The sequence below is a fragment of the Nicotiana tabacum genome, chromosome 10 (genome assembly GCF_000715075.1).
Source record: "Nicotiana tabacum cultivar K326 chromosome 10, ASM71507v2, whole genome shotgun sequence".
Classification (NCBI taxonomy): Eukaryota; Viridiplantae; Streptophyta; class Magnoliopsida; order Solanales; family Solanaceae; genus Nicotiana; species Nicotiana tabacum.
In genome coordinates this window covers 125178656-125197145 of record NC_134089.1, presented here as the reverse complement: position 1 = coordinate 125197145, position 18490 = coordinate 125178656, and positions in this window count along the sequence as shown.

The following is an 18490-nucleotide window of genomic DNA, read 5'->3' as shown; positions in this document are numbered from 1 at the left end:
AAAACTCACGAACAACGAGCACAGAATCAATAGAGGGAACCTCCGCACTAGAATCACGAACATAAGCTAAATAGGCCAAGCACCCCTTCTCGACCATACGCCGAGCCTTCACATAAGAAATAACACTACGGGTAGAATGACCAGGAGTTCCTCTCCACTCTAAACGAGGCATACCCGGTAAAGCTAAGGTCACAGTCTTGGCATGACAGTCCAAGATAGCATGGTAAGGTGATAACCAGCCCATCCCCAATATAACATCGAAGTTGACCATGTGTAGAAGCAACAAATCCACACGAGTCTCTAGACCCCCAATCACAACTACACAGGAGCGATGGACTCGATCTACCACAATAGAATCACTCACCGGTCACATAAATAGGAATACTCAATGAATCACTAGGCATGACCAGATACAGTGCAAAATAAGATGACACATACGAGTATATAGACCCTGGATCAAATAACACTGAAGCATCTCTATCACAAACCAGAACCGTACCTGTAATAACTGCATCTGAAGCCTCAGCCTTGGGCCTGGCTGGGAGAGCATAACATCAGGGTTGGGCCCCACCACCCTGAACTACCTCTCTGGGATGGCATGCAACTGGCTGGCCTCCACCTCTAGCGGCCTAAGCTCCAACTCTAGGACCTCTATCTCCACCTCTAGCACCTCTACCCCCACCTCTAGCTGGCTGGGCAGGCTGTGGAACATCTGGTGCCTGAACCATAGCACGAGAACCCAGATGCGGAGAACTGCTCGAAGCTCGAGGGAAATACCTAGCAATGTGCCTCGTGTTGCCACAATTAAAACAAGCCCTTGGCTGCTGGGGATGACGACCCTGAAAACTCTAAAGCGGTGGTGCATTGATAGGTGCTGGTGGTGCACTGAAGGACTGTTGGTCAGAATACTGCATCGAAGGACCACGACTACCGGAAGCACCGTGAGAAACCTGAAGAGCTGACTGAAAGGACCTAGGAGGATGGCCTCTACCATATGAATCTCTACCTCCAGACGAGGTACCACTGAATCTACCTAAATGACGGGGCCTCTTATCCGACCCCTAACCACCTCTCTGCAATAGAACCATCTCAACTCTGCAGGCCACATTGGTCGCCTCCTGAAAAGTGATCTCACTCCCGACCTCCTTGGCCATCTGAAGACGAATCGGCTGAATAAGATCGTCGATAAACCTCCTCACCCTCTCTCTCTCGGTAGGAAGTATGACAAGAGTATGGCGAGATAAGTCGATGACCCTAGTCTTATACTGGGTGACCATCATAGAACCCTGCTGGAGGCACTCAAACTACCTCCAATAGGCCTCTCTCTGAGTAACGGTGAGAAATTTCTCCAGAAACAATACTGTAAATTGCTCCCAAGTCAAAGATGGCAATCCGATTGGCCTAGCTAAGCAATAATCCCTCCACCAAGTCTTGGCAGATCCAGACAAGCGAAATGTAGCAAAATCGACCCCATTGGTCTTAATAATGCCCATGTTCCTGAGAACCTCGTAGCAGCTATATAGGAAATCCTGGGGATCCTCAGAAGAAGCACCGCTAAAAGTAGTAGTGAAGAGCTTGGTGAACCTATCTAGCCTACACAAAGCATCAGCAGACATCGCCGCTCCATCATCGGTCTGAGCTGTGACACCCAACTGAACCGCTCCAACTGGCTGAACCGCTAGAGTCTGAATTGGGGGAGCTACCTGCTCTGGAGTGCGTGTAGCAGGAGTCTGAGCCCTTCCTCCAGCCTGAGAGACGGCTGGTGATACAAGAAGCAAGCCTGCCCAGGTGACACTCTCAATGAGGCCCACTAATCGGACCAAAGCGTCCTGAAGGACTGGGGTAGTAATAAACCTCTCTAGGACCTGAGCTGGGCCCACCGAAATTGCTGGACTCGGAACCTCCTCATCAAAATCAACTTGAGGCTCCGTCACTAGGGCTGCTGCTCGGGGCTGAGATTTGCCCCTACCTCAGCCTCTAACACAGCCTTGGCCTTGCCCTCTGCCTATTGTGGGAGCTGTTGTTGGGGGCTCGGGCTGCTGAGCGGTAGATGAGGAAGCACGTGTTCTCGCTATCTGCAAAAGAACAGAGTAGAGATTCAATCAGTGTTGGGAAACATAATCGCACGACAAAAAAGAACAAATGTGAAGTTTTCCTGACTCTGCAACCCCTGGAGATAAATATTGACGTCTCCATACCGATCCCTCAGACTCTACTAAGTTTGTCTGTGAACTGTGAGACCCATGTAACATAAAGCTCTGATACCAACTTGTCATGACCCGGATTTCCCACCCTCGGGAGTTGTGATGGCGCCTACTAATGAGAGCTAGGCAAGCCAGCCCTTAACTATCTAATTCCTTACCAAATTACTTCCTTTTAACAATTACGAGCAATAACATAAAAATAACAGAACATTAAATAATTAAGCGGAATATAACCATGAAATGTCTGAAGGCTACGTCTATTACAACTTTTAAAACCTCAAATACCCCAAAACCTGGTGTCACAGTGTCACAGACTGTCTAAGAGTTTCTACATACAAGGTTTGAAGAAATACAACACATTGTTTCTGAACAAAGGAAATAAAACAGGAAATAGAGATAGAGGGAGATGCCAAGGCCCGCGAACGTCTGCAGGTCTACCTTGGGTCTCTGGATGGACTGAAGGAAGCCCTCCAACTATTGTCCGAAAGCTGCTCCGGGATCTGCACACAGTCCAAAGTGTAGTATCAGCACAACTAACCCCATGTGCTGATAAGTGTCTGACCTAACCCCGGCGAGGTAGTGACGAGGCTAGGACCAGACTCCAAATAAACCTGTGCAGTTATATAACATATGGCGGAAAAGTAACAAGTAATAAGCAATTAAAGCTGGGGAAGGGGAACATGCTTCGGGGGTACCTGACAAAACAAAATAACACGAAATAACAAGGAAGCTAACAATATAACTTCTAACACAGATAAAGAGAAGTAAAGACAGCTTTCACTTTCAGTTTCCATCTTGTTGCAGGCATGCAACCCGATCCCATTTCTCATATCTTGTGGTAGGCGTACCACCCGCTCCCATTTCATCATATCTTGTGTAGGCGTACCACCCGCTCCCATTTCATAATATCTTGTGGTAGGGGTACCACCCGCTCTCATTTTATAATATCTTGTGGTAGGCGTACCACCCGCTCCAATTTCATAATATCTTGTTGTAGGCGTACCACCCGCTCCCATTTCATCATATCTTGTTGTAAGCGTACCACCCACTCCCATTTCATTATCTTGTGGTAGGCATACCACCCGCTCCCATTTCATTATCTTGGGGTAGGCGTACCACTCGCTCCCTTTTACAGTTCATCAGACAATCACAAGAAATCCCGGCAAGGGAACATAAGTAATATAATAACTTCCCGGCAAGGGAACAAAAGCAATATAAAAATTTTCCGGCAAGGGAACAACAATATCAAAATAGTCATCCCGGCAAAGGAGAATCAGCTATAACCAATCTCACTTAGCTGGTACTCAGTTCAATTAATGGAAATGCTCAATCATAGAAGATCATTAATTAAAGCATACAAAGTGTCATTCAAGAACACAACAACTTTCAATTTAAGACTCACGGTCATGCTTCACACCAACGTATAGATACTCGTCACCATGCCTATACGTCGTACTCAACAAGAAGCAAGTAGCAAGTATGACTCAACTCCTAATCCCTCAAGCTAGGGTTACACCAAACGCTTACCTCGAAGCTTTGAACACTACTCAAGCCTCAATTATAGCTTTACCCCTTGATTCCACCACCAATCCGCTCGAATCTAGTCACAAGTTACTTAATTAGATCAATAAGTGCTAAATGAATCAACCCCCAACGCATGAAAATGAGTTTTCCCCAAAAAGTCTAAATCACCCCCGGGCCCACGTGGTCGAAACCTGAGGTTCGGCCTAAAACCCGGTTACCCATTCCCCCACGAATCTAAATATATAATTTATTTTGAAATGGGACCTCAAATTGAGGTCCAAATCCCCAATTTTAGAAAAAAAAACTAGGTTCTACCCAAAACACCAATTTCCCCCATGAAAATCTTTGATTTGAAGTTGAAATCATGTTAAAAGATGTTAAGGAGTGAAAAAAATGAGTTAGAAATCACTTACCAACGTTTTGGAGAAGAAATGTTGTTTGAAAAATTGCCTCTTATGTTTTTTGGAGTTTTGAAAAGTGAAAAATAACTGAAATTCCCGTTTATTTATACCTCTCGCAAACCCCCTGTGCGGATCGTATCAAATGGACTGCGGCCACACAGGACTCTCTGAAGACCTGCAGTTCAGCACCCTGTGCGGACCGCACAAAAGCGATTGCGGCCGCACAGCCTCCACCGTGCTCCACACAAAGGCGACCGCGGTCGCGCTGGCCCCTCCTCGGTCGCACGCGATTTCTTGTGGACCGCACTAAAGGGTTCAGAGACCTGCAACTTCCTGAACCTGCAACATTTGACTTTCTAAGCCTAAGGCATCCCGGAACCTACTCGAAACTCACCCGAGCCCTCGAAACTCCAACCCAAGTATACACACAACCTCAAAAACATCCTACGGACATATTCGTGTAATCAAATTACCAAAATAACATCACGAATTAAACCTCGAGATCACTGAAATTTCTTAAAACTCTTTTAAACATAAAATTTCTCAATTAAGGTCCGGATTGCGTCATACGACGTCCATTTTAACCAAATTTCACAGGAATGACTCAAGTCATATATAAGACCTGTACCGGGTGCCGTAACCAAAATACGGGCCCGATATCATTGCTTTCTAAACAGTTTTCATTTCGAATTTCCTTAAACAATTTCAGAAAACAATTTCACTTAAAAATTCATTTCTCGGGCTTGGGACGTCGGAATTCAATTCCGGGCATAAGCCCAAGTCCCATATTTTCCTATGGACCCTCCGGGATTGTCAATAACAGGTTCGGGTCTGTTTACCCAAAACATTGACCGAAGTCATATTAGCTCATTCTATAATCAAAACTTATCGTTTTTCACAGATTATCATATTTAAGCTTTCTGGCTACGTGCTCGGACTGCGCACACAAATTGAGGTGACTCTAATGAGGTTTTTAAGTCCTCGGAGACACAGAAATCAACTGAAAGCAAGTGATGACCCTTTGGGTCGTCACAGTTCGTGGCATCGAGGTAAGTGTTTGGTCTAACCTTAGCTTGAGGGATTAGGAGTTGTGTCTTATTTGCTATATGTTAATTGTTGAGTACGACGTATAGGCATGGTGACGAGTATCTATACGTCAGTGTCAAGCATGCTCGTCAGTCTTATCCTATGATCAATGTAACTCTGTTTCATATTGTTCATGCTTTATATGATGATTTCTATTGTTGAACAAGGCTTGTGGAAGTATTATTGGTAATTGATTATTGTAAAGTGTTGATTCAAATTGAGAATTGAGTTGTGAAGTAATTGTGGAAAAGAGAAGAGGTTTATGATATTGTCTCCCTTGCCGGGATGTTATTGTTTTTGATATTATCTCCCTTATCAGGATGTTATTACTCATGGTATTGTTTCCCTTGCCGGGATATTATTGTTATGCTATTGTTCCCTTACCAGGATTTTATTGTGATATTATTGATTTTCGTGCCCAAATTATTTTGTGATTGTTGCTTGGATGATGAAGAGTGTAAAGCACGAAGGGTCGTGCATGATTTGAGAGTGTTAATGCACGAAGGGTGATGCCATACCGATATTATGAGGTAAAAGCACGAAGGGTGATGCCGTGCCACACGATGTACAATGTTGTGCCATGATATGAGTGATAATGCACGAAGGATAATTCTGTGCCATGATTATGTGAGGTAAAAGCACGAAGAGTGATGCCGTGCCGATTCTATTGATTTTTATGGTGAGGATGAGAGTAATAGCACGAAGGGTGATGTCGTGCACGTGTTATTGAGTTCTTGATTCTTGATGATAATTGAATTATGGCTTTCTTTACATTCTTCTATTGGTTTTCTTTTGTTACCTGATATTCCCCGTAGGATGTTTTCCCCCTCCTATCTTTAACTGTAAATTTCTGCCTTTATTTGTCCGTTGTATATGATTTAACTACGCAGGTTTATTTGATAGTCTTGTCCTAGCCTCGTCACTACTTCACCGAGGTTAGGCTAGGCACTTACCAACACATGGGGTCGGTTGTGCTGATACTACACACTGCACTGTGTGCAGATCCCGGTGTTGCAGCATTTGGACCACAGTGAGGTTGTTGCCTTTAGTCCATCAGGCGACCCGAGGTAGTCCTGCAGGCATCCGCAGGCCTTGGCGTCCCCTTCCTATCTAGTTTTTCTTATGTTCTTTACTACTTCAGAGATAGACATGTATTTATTTCGTTCAGACCTTGTTTGTAGTATTCTTAGATAGTCTGTGGGATTGTGACACCAGTTCTGGGTAGCTTTTGTTTATGGATTTGTATCGGTATTATTTAAATTGTTACATTTCATTCTTCCACTTTATTATTTTCGCTGTTTATAAAACGTTAACTCGCAATTGTTAAGGGATTAAAAATAAAAAAGGTTAAATAATTGGAATAATCGGCTTGCCTAGCTTTCACTAGTAGGCACCATCATGACTCCCGAGGGTGGAAAATCTGGGTCGTGACAATTTGTCACAAAAATCATTTTATATATGGTGAGGCAGAGATAGAAGCACGAAGGGTATTACCGTGCTGTTTGAATTGATATCTTGGATATATTTCTCATACAAGGAAAGACTGTAAATCTTCTACTATGATTCCTTTCAGTAATTGTTGACCGTCTCGTAGAGTTATATATAGTACTTTTATCTTTTATGCTTTGAATTGCTTTTACTGTTAATCTAATGTACATGTTACAACAATAAGCACCTTTTAACTAAAAACCTCATCACTACTTCGACGAGGTTAGACAAAATACTTACCAGTACATGGAGTCGGTTGTACTAATACTACACTTCTGTACGATGTGTACAGATTTCTGGAGCGGAGCTGCTGGTGATGTCGGGTGCTGATTCAGAATATGTTCGTGCATTCCGGATATAGCTGCCTCTTGTCCTCGGCAATTTAGATTTTACTATTCTGTTTATGTATCATTCAAATAGAACGTATATTTATTTATGCCGGCTTTGTAAATTCCAAGTCTTAGAAGCTCATGAGTCATACTATCAAGTCTTGGATAAATTGTAAATGTTCAGTTATCTATTCTTTATTTTTTTTATAATCTCTGTTGAGTTATATTTTCTGTTAGCTGGCTTACCTAGCGGTTTGAGTTAGGTGCCATCACGACCAGGGATTTTTGGGTCATGACACTTTCTTATCAAGTGTTATTGAAATGCGACAATCTCTTTGTTCTTCTTTATTCATATGTCAAGATCTATTAAATTCTTATATCTTTTTCGAATTTGAAGTGGTATTTCGATAATTGAAAATTAAATAAAACATATCATTATTTAGGTATCATATTAATTATTATATTTAATTATTAAATTCGGTTAATTTTGAAAGTGTACATCAACGAAAATTTATTGTCAGATAACTAAAAAAATAACTATCATGTGTTACTAAAAAAATTGTCCCAGAAAAATATTTTAATAGATCATATATTGTCAAATTTTTTAATTTTTATTAAACATGTATTTACTTATAAAAAACTTTACAATTTAAGATTGACATAGTATTCATGTAATAAAAAAAATCCGAAAAATCCGAAGTATCCGACAAAACTGAACCAATCCAACCGATATAGTTGGTTTTGTTTGATATTAATAAAAATGGAACCAACCTGGTCTATGTACACCCCTATATTTGGTAAAAACGGTCTAAAAAATTAGTATTATATAGTCAAATCCCAAAAAATCGACTTTTCTATTTATTCTCTCTCCCGTAACCCCCTCTTTGTCGTCTCCATGTCCCTCTCTCTCCCTAGATATCTCTTCACGTAGATAAATACACATACCTTCACATATAACAAACAGAGAGATACAATACTATATACATTATTATTTGTGATATAAATTTATTGGCTATCTGATACCAGTAAGTGAAAAAAGAGTAAACTAATTCTGGCCAATTAGTAGACTAAGTTGATAGGCGGCGTCAAATTCCCATTGAAAAGCGTCACAAGACATGTCATAATCTCACCATTATGTCGAAATGGACTAGAGTTCGGTTTTAGGGATGTGATCACAAATTTGAGCCCATGACAATTTGAAATGCCACATGTCTTTTGGAACTTGATGTGTCTTATGTTTGCTTTGGGCCTAAACTTTTTGTCTCAAACTTCATTGGGGCATTTGCGTAAAAATAGTACGGTATAGTCAGTTTTCGGACTGGTCATCCAAAAATAGCCAGCATTTACGAAGTCAATGAAAAATAGCCACTATTTTGCTGCAACAGAGATCAGTCCAGCATAATATACTGGAGTTCGGTGCACCTGTGTATGAACTCCAGCATATTATGCTGGACCGGTATACTTTGCTGACTCCAGTATAATATACTGGAGACTGGAGCACCGGTGCTCCAAACTCCAATATATTATAAACCAATATGCTGCTGCTAATGCCATGCATTATCAAATAGAATCTGTAGCTTCGTCATTTAACAGATCATCTATTGCCCCCATTCAATCAAGCAAGGACCTTTAGTCACGGACTTCAGAAAGAGGTTGAGAGCGGATATAACTTTGAGGAGGAGAAAGGGGGCTGAAGTTGTTTAAAAAGTGGGTACAAATTAAAAAAAAAATTAATGAGTATAGGTTAAATGGAGGCGACCAAATACGGCGCCCCGTGCAATTTTTACAACTTCATTGAAACGGTCAAGCTCCGTAAATTAGGGTAGGAGAAAATATTGAAATTCATGTGAGTACTACTATTTATACTGTTTGAAATCCATGTGACTACTACTATTTATATTGTTTGTCCATTGGTCCTCAGAAGTCAGAACCAAACACATAGATGCTTCCTGAGAAAGATGAGTTTCAAAAATATAGTAGATCATCGATAAAGTCTTTTACTTCCTCTGGTCCACAATAAATGATCAATTTACTTTAGGCACACCCATTAAGGAAATACTAAAATCTAGACGAAAATAGTTAGTGTTACCCTTCATTAAATGTTGCACCATAGTTATAGTAGTAGTACTTACTTCTCTTCTCAAATGTGAGGAGTAAGAGGGTGTTTGGCTAAGCTTATACGCTGGTCAAATTGGCTTATAAGCACTTTTTGGCTTATCTAGGATAAAATTAAAACTGTTTATAAGTCAAGTGCTTATAAGCCAAAAATAAGTCAAAAGTCATAAGTTGGTCTCCCCCAACTTATCAAATTTCAGCTTATAAGCACTTTAGGTTTGATCAAAATATTTACTATTTTATCCCTAAAATAATTCTTTTTAAAATAAAACTCCTCGTATAATTTTACTTTCTCCCAGTTCTTCAAAAACCTAAACAGCCTGTGCCTCTATAATTCTTTAGATTTCTGTCAGCAATTTGAGATTACGAAATTCACTTGTCTTCTTCATATTGTTATACGTATGTGACTTGTATTACCTGTTAGCCTCAAATAAGAGATTCCTACTCTTTTAATTGTATATTTTTACATGGATTTGGTACAACAAATAGTAGTATAAAAACAAAAGAGTGTTGTACAATGTTAATTTGAATGCTTTCTCTTATTTCTTTTTGGGGTACATTTTGAATGCTTTCTTGTGTACTTCTCTTGTTGAAAGTCATCACTATTTCTTAACTTTTGTTAATTTATACTCCACTTATTCTATTTTATGATTGTATAGTCATCAACATAAATTATATTTATAAAAAAAAGATATTATTTAATCATTTTTATAATTAAAATAACATGATAAATAGGTTATTTTTGTATTTGAATCTATTTAGAATCCAAAATTTTGAAGAAAATCACGTTTTTAGTAGTGTAAATTGTTATAAGGTTATTTAAGTCATTTTAACATAAAAAGAGCTTATCAACACTTTTTAATCAAACAATTTCAGCTGGTTATTATTAATTTCAGCACTTTTATCCAAATACGTAACTGCTTATTTATTAAAAGCACTTAAAAGTGGTTTTCAATACCTACTGCTTATCAACTACTCTAAATCAGCCAAGCCAAACAGGCTGTAAATGGCTTTTTAGGGATACTTACATAAGGGTAATTTTGGGAAAAGAAATTGAATTGTTTCTTGATTATATAAACGAAAACTTATTTTGGACCAAAATAAAAAAGTAAATTAGTTACATATTGTGGACCAACATTCAGTTTATGTAAAACCTCTGAATTTCAGGCAACTCCATTTAATATATTTACCTGCTTCTCAGATTGAAAATCTCTTTCTATTAAATAAAATCAAATTTGTTATGAAATAAAAGGAATTTAGTAATACATGAACAAGAAATAAAAGCAATTTAGTAAAACATAAACAAGAAATAAAGATAGAGAAGGAAGAGATTTTCTTCTTCAATTGTGTGTATTTTCTTATCTATTACAAGGCCTTTATATAGGCATAAAAAGTGAAGAAAATATGTCATGGAATATGTCATTGAACATACAAAATAGGTCATTGAATATGTCATTAAGCATTTGAGATGAAGATCATGGAAGAAGAGTAGACATCCACCATAATGTGATATTTATCATAACACTCCCCCTTGGATGTCCAAAGTTAATGTACCTCGTTAAAACCTTACTAGGAAAAAACCCTATAGGAAAAAAAATCCTAGTTAAGGAAAAAGAGTACACATGTTTAGAAATACGCCTTTTGGTTGCCTCGTTAAAAACCTTGCATGGAAAATTCAGTGGGAGAAAATCTTGTAAGGGAAAAAGAGTACAACGTGTATTAATTCCCCCTGATGAGAGCATCAATTCACATCCTTGATCATTCACATCCCAATCTTGTATACTAGTTTCTTGAAGGTTGACGTCGGTAGAGATTTGGTGAACAAATTAGCCATATTATCACTTGAAAAAATCTGTTGCACATTGATATCACCATTCTTTTGAAGATCATGTATGGAAAATAACTTTGGTGAAATGCGATTTGTCCTATCTCCTTTTTATGAATCCTCCCTTCAATTGGGCTATTCATGATGTATTGTCTTCATACAAAATTGTGGGTAGTTTGTAACACTTCAAATCATTTTTGGCTCGAATAAGATGTATTATAGACCTCAACCATACACATTCTCGACTTTCTTCATGAATAACAATTATCTCAACATGATTAGATGAAGTAGCCATGATTGATTGCTTAGTCGATCGCCAAGATATGACAATACCTCCACATGTAAAGACACAACATGTTTGAGATCAAACCTTGTGTGTGTCATATAAATACCCCGCATCGGTATAACCAACATGATCAGAATTGCAATCATTGCCATAAAATAAGCCCACATCGGTAGTCCTTTTTAGATAATGCAATATGTGTTTGATTTCATTCTAATGTCTCCTTGTAGGAGCAGAGCTATATCTTGCTAAGACATTAACTGAAAAAGTTATGTCATGCCTTGTAGTGTTAGCAAGATACATTAGTGCATCAATTGCACTAAGATATGGTACTTCAGGATCAAAAAGTTCTTCATTATTTTCATGAGGTCGGAATGAATCTTTATTTATATCGAGTGATCACACAACCATCGGGGTACTCAATGGATGTACTTTATCCATATAGAATCGCTTTAAAATATTTTCAGTGTATGTTGATTGATGGACACAAATTTCATCTTTCATATACTCAATTTGTAGACCAAGATGAAATTTTGTCTTTCTAAGATCTTTCATTTCAAATTTTTTCTTTAAACAGTCTACTGCTTTATGAAGCTCCCTGGGAGTTCTAATGATATTTGAATCATCAACATACACGGCGATTATAATAAATTCAAATCCGGATCCTTTTACAAGGACAAATTGAATTATTCTTGTACCCTTCTTTCAACAAGTATTTTCTCGGGCGATTATACCACATGCGCCCTGATTGTTTCAATCCGTATAAGGATTATTGAAGCTTTATTTAATAAATTTCTTGGGAACCATAATATGCTTCAGAACAATTTAAATCCTTCAATGATTTCCATTATACGCATATCAAGTTTTTTATGTATTGCCAGATTAAAACCTGAAATGACTACATCCACCACAAGAGAACATGTCTCTATATAATCAATGCCACGATATTTACAAATCTTCTTGTGACACAAGTCGTCTGTATGTCTATCGACTTGTCTTTCTTCGCACAAGAGCACATTTATACCTCCACTGACTTTGTACTTTCAGATGTTGGGACTAACCGTACAACTTCACATTTTTCAGGTGAAATCAATCTTGATTGCGTATATTTTATTTTATTTTGGCCAATCATTTATCTGTCCAAATTTCATGACAGATTTGAGCTCAAGATCCTCGTCAATATTAATAATATTGAGCGCTACATTATATTAACAATATCGTCGACAATAACTTTATGTCGGTTCCATTATTACGTAATAAAGACATAACTTATTGATGTTTCCTTATCTCATTATTTTCAGGTACCTGAGCCTCTCCCGTGAGGTCTTATGAAGTGTTATGTCGTGATGCTCTTTTAGAGCACTTGCCTGCTTATTATGACCATTTTGAATATTTGCCCCTCTCCTTCTTCAAGAAGTTTTATCTTTGGAACCGATTGGTCTGTTACGCTTCATGCGTAGCATAGACTCTGTTCCTCATGGACTTTATTCTATTTGGAGCATTAGCAGCTGAAATATGACATTTAGCTTTGGCTCAGCAAATGCGTCTGGCAATAATTTGTAAATGAATTATCACTTGAACTTGAACTTGAACTTGAAGTTCATATTTTCTTATACGAGGATCTATATGTATTCATAATAATTCATTTCATGTATCAGTTTCTCAGCTTCCCATTTTTTCCCCTAATGTTGGGATCACCAACATATTTCCCAACCTTCTTTGGGAATATCTTTGTGCATTGTGGTGGAATAATTAAATCATATAGCACATCCATATTTCTATATAGAAATTATTTGGTTTCTGACCCTGAACCGATTGTGATAGGGAGAAATTTTCATAACTTGGCTAGATGCGTACAAGTGATGTTGTATATTAATAATACTTCTCATACAAAATTTTGTTTTTGAGAGTTTTGTTCTCATAACCAATGATTTAGCTATAATTGGGGCATATAATTTCTGTTAAATCAACTTGGATTTAAACCAGTATTATTAAGATAAATCATCATAATTTATATTCTGGAACTGTGCTCTAATAATTTGAGCAAGAAACCTTGCAAAAATCAAACTGCAAGTTGATAACAAATGCGCATGTGACCATTGAATAGATGCGTCTATTAAAATCATATAATAGTAAACGGTCCACATGGCAGGTGACTGGGCCCATATATTTATCACCTTTTGTTTGTTCCAGAAATCAAGGGATACAATCCCAACCTTAACTGGTATATCATGAGAATAAGCAGCACAAGAGAATTCTTGAAAAATCTTCTATTCTTCAATATATGCCAATGTAATTCTCAATTAATTTTTTCGCATCATAATTGAATCAGGATGGTCAACCGGTTATACCAAATAATATTTGTTTTAGTAAACTTCTAGTTTACTTGTGGCATATGATTCAAGCATCATGCTTATATTTGTATAGTACAAATAGAAATAAAATCGGGTAACCTTTCATATTTACCCGGTATGATTATAGAGAAGATATTCAATCTTACTTTTATTTATTGTCTCAATATGACAACCACTTTGACTTAAACATTTGAGACTCAAAAAGTTTCTTTTGAAACTTTACAATATCAATGTCATGAATAATTTTATTCATCCCGATAGTAACAAATTAGTTTTTTCGGAGCTCTTAACAACTTTTGTACTACAAGATCTTTTATCATACCATTCATATGATGAATGTCTCCTTCACGTAGAAACTTATATCATAATAAATTATCATGGTCAGAATCATCATAAGCAAAATCATTTATTGCTTTAATTTTGCCTTTAATAACTTTTATAAGGCATGGCAAAATAATTTTTGGCGTATCACATGTACGCGACCAATGACATATTCATGTAACCACATTCTAATATTCATTATCTTTGTTTCTCTCAAACCTCCCTTAGAGGTGAATTGTGGTATTTATCCAACCATGCATAAGCACATTCTTATGCATAATTTTTATCACATATATATTTCAACATTTGCTTTCAGGAATGAGCCTGCATTTATAATGCTTATCACCCGTCACATTTTCAACGAATGTACTATAATCATGTGAACGTGTCTCGTATTAACATACCACATTGATATGTATTCCTTCACCTTTGAAGGATCATTTTGAGAACTCTTATTGTTATCCTTTTTACAGTTACCATAATGATGACTATTATTATTTAATCTTTGGCACACCCACGTTCATTGGTCAACCACTTGTCTTTATTAGACTTATTATGCACCGGTATCACATTCATTCCAAGAATGGAGCAAATCAAGTGGGACAAACTTCATACTTTTTCATGAAAAATATATTATTTTTCTTTAGTCATCATTGTATCATCAATATAGTGCATTGAGACTCAAACCCAATGCATTACCCATATAAAGGCATATTAGGCCGTAATGATTTGGGACTCAAACCCAACTCTTATCATCATAGTGCGATGAGACTTAAACCCATCGTCTTTACCTCAACCAATGGCATCATTATATCCAGTCATCATAAGACTTTAAAATATTACCACGTCCAACAATTATAAGTGAAAAATCATCTAATATCTGCATCACCTTATCACATATTTAATTTGATCCAAAAATAGAACTATTTTATCATAAGATATATAAAGTTAATTAACGGATAGCCATACAATCACATATCTCAATCCGGATATTAAAGCTCATCAAATATTATTGCTCCTCAAAGTTATTATTTTTAAGGATAATTTTTGAAGAAGTAATCAACTTAGATAAAGATGTAAAGTATTTCTTGTTTTCTTCAAGATGATTTATGCTTCTAATCAGTATGACCAATTTTTTTAATTCCTTTTTATTTTATTTTATATGCAAGTGCAAAAACCCAAAAGGAAAAAATATTCATCCAAGTTAAAGAAAATATTAAAAGCGGCATGACAGATTGAAGATAGTTAACACACAATTATGCATAAGACAACGTATATAACATATCCTTGGTTACCATGACATGCATCATATCAACAATTAATTGCTACTATGATTTTCACATATAGAACTTCGAAAATTTTATTCCATTCATGTGATATAAAAGATGTAATAATAATATGTGCTTATGCAATACATGTGTAGTACGAAGTTCTGTGCATATGAGATATTAAAGAAATGACAAGTATAAGATAATCATACCTTCTTACGTTTCATTACTTACCATATGTAGTTTCTCTTTACATCTAACCACGAGATGATATGTATGGCTTCTAATTGCAATTTTTTTGGATGTAGGAAAATTTTTGTAGATATATATACAATTGGTTAGAGACTCGTGCTGATAATGTGTTATGAGATAAAAGCAATTTAGTAATACATGAACAAGAAATAAAAGCAATTTAGTAAAACATGAACAAGAAATAAAGATAGAGAGAAGGAAGAGATTTTCTTTTTCAATTGTGTGTATTTTCCTATCTATTACAAAGCCTTTATATAGGCATAAAAAGTGAAGAAAATATGTCATGGAATATGTCATTGAACATACAAAATAGGTCATTGAATATATTATTAAGCATTTGAGATGAAGATCATGGAAGAAGAGTAGACATCCACCATAATGTGATATTTATCATAACAAAATTCATATTGTAATTAGTGGAGAATGCAATTGATGCTACGCAATACCTGTACGATTCTTTATCTTCTTTCGAAAAGAAAAGGACCAGTAACGCTAGTCTTCCTTTCATTGGCACTTTGAAAAAGAAAAAACGAATTTAACTTGTTCTAGCCATTAAGATATGGGGAAAAGACAAGAGTACCTATAAAAGTGAAACTATTTACTCTGCTCTACCCATAAAAAAATTCTACCCATTAAATAACTACAATCTTCTACCCATTTGATAAACAAACGGGTATATCAAAATAACTACCCCACGCTTAATGTCCTACCTATAAAAATCCAAAAGCTGCTCAAAATTTCAGAAAATAAGCGCACAAAAATGAGATTTCCACCGACATCCCCTAATTTGAAGATCGCTAAGTGTGAAAAAAAACAGATCGAAGATGCTGATTCGCATCTTGTTTTTGGATTTTGATTTCGCTGTTGTTTTTGGATTTTGATTTCGCTAGCAGAGTAGAATGTCAAAAATATAGAATTTAGCTGAAAATTCTAATCTCGGTTTGGAGATCTGGAGATCTAGAGGTTTGATTTCGAAAAATCTGTTGTTGAAATTCAATATTTGACATCAACACTATTGAAATTTGCATTGTTGAGATTCAATTTTGGACATAAAAGTGATTATAACTTCAGAATCATGGAAAATATACCAATTCTGCTGCAGCATAGTGGAGAATGAGGTGATAACAATAATTTCATAAATTTTCATGTTAATGCAATTCTAATAAAGACCTATTGGAAATTTGAACAACTTCTCAGAGAAATTGCAAAGCAACTGCAAAAGGACAATAACACAATAGTTATTCAGTATGCTATTGCTCAAGGATATCCACCAATTATAATTTGCAGCGATATGAATGTTAGTGTTTACATGAAATTGAAAAAAATCAAGTGCACGGATGACAACACTTCCACTGTATGTGTCGTTTGCTAAAAATACTATAGCTGCAAGCACCTCCAGTTTCGATGTTGCTCCAATTTCATCAGAAATTGCACAATTTGAAAGCACTGATATGATTAGTACGCTTGATGTGCAAGAAGGAGATGACACCAGTTTAGAACTTGATGATGCAAACATCATAACTGATCAATTTCATCAAAAAGTTGAAAAAGGACAAATTTACAAAGACAAGAACTTGCTGGCTCTCGTTATGAAACAGTATACCGTTAGAGAAAAATATCAATATCGGGTTAATAAATCATGCCCAAGAAGGTTCGCCTGCATATTTTCAAGTAAAAAACTATGTGATACCTATATAGTATACAAGTATGCTAAATCAGTATACTATGCGAGTATGGAATTGAATTGTATTAGTTTGTATGTGTTTTTTATCAGTGATACTGGTATAGTATATAAGTATGCTATATCAGTATACTATGCGAGTATATAACTGTACTGGTTTGTCTTTGTTATTATCAGTAAAACATAATACCAATAAAATATACATGTATGCTAAATCAGCATACTATATGAGTATAGAATTGTGTTGCTTTTTCTATATTTTTTATCAGCAAAATATGATATTGATACAGTATATTGGTATGCTATATGAGTATACTATGTGAGTATATAATTGTACGGATTTTTGTGTGTGTTTTTTATCAATAAAATATGATACATAACTGTATTTGTATTATAAACAAGTATATCCTTGAATGCATGGATGAAAGATGCACTTGGAGACTTAAAGCATCAAGCGTGCGCGCATCAAATCTTTTCAAAGTGACGGATTTCAATTCTGTCCACAGTTGTTTAACTGATAAGAGATTTTGTTCACTGATAACTTAAGATTTTTACGTGTTTATGCCCCTACTTGCCTATGCTTTGAGTATAAATTGATACAAACTAGTCCCAAAATGCTCACAAGTTGTGCTTGATTGCAAGTTTGATCGACAAAGTGACGAAATGTCAAAGATCGGCTCAAAAAGGAGTGAAACCTGCTCAAGTATCAAAGACCAAGAGAATTGAAGAAGAAAGGGCCTAGTGTAGACTGTGTAACAGTGACCACGACCACACTAGGAGGTTCAGAGACATGACATATTTAGGCTTAAAGTCACGCGGCCGCGGTAGGATTTTCGCGGTCCGCGGTGAAGCTTCGCGGCCGCACTCCTGCTTTGTGCGGTCCGCGTGCATAAGGTTCAGAGAAGGGCATTTTTGATCACGCGGTCCGCGGTCACAACTGCGCAGACCGCGCCAGTTGCCATCGTGGCCACGGTACACTTCCACGCGGTCCGCGTCCTCCAGTTCAAGTTATCAAACAGTTGAATTCAAGAGCCATTGCGGCCGCGGTCCGTTTTGTTCGGCCCGCACTGACCCCGCAGGGGTATTTTTGTCCAGTTTTTCCATCCTAGTATAAATAGAACATTTTACTATTATTAGGAATCGGTTTTTTATCTGGGAACTGGATACGAAAGCTACACTTAGTGTTGTAGCCATTTTTGGCATATTTTGCTTCTCATTAACAATAGATTATTGTCGTTTCTTCTTAGTAATTAATTAATATGTTTAGTTCTTCATCTACTTCTTCAGTTTCTTCTTTAATTATGTGTAGCTAAACCCATTAGCTAGGTTTGTGGCTCAACCCTAGTGTGGGTCATTGAA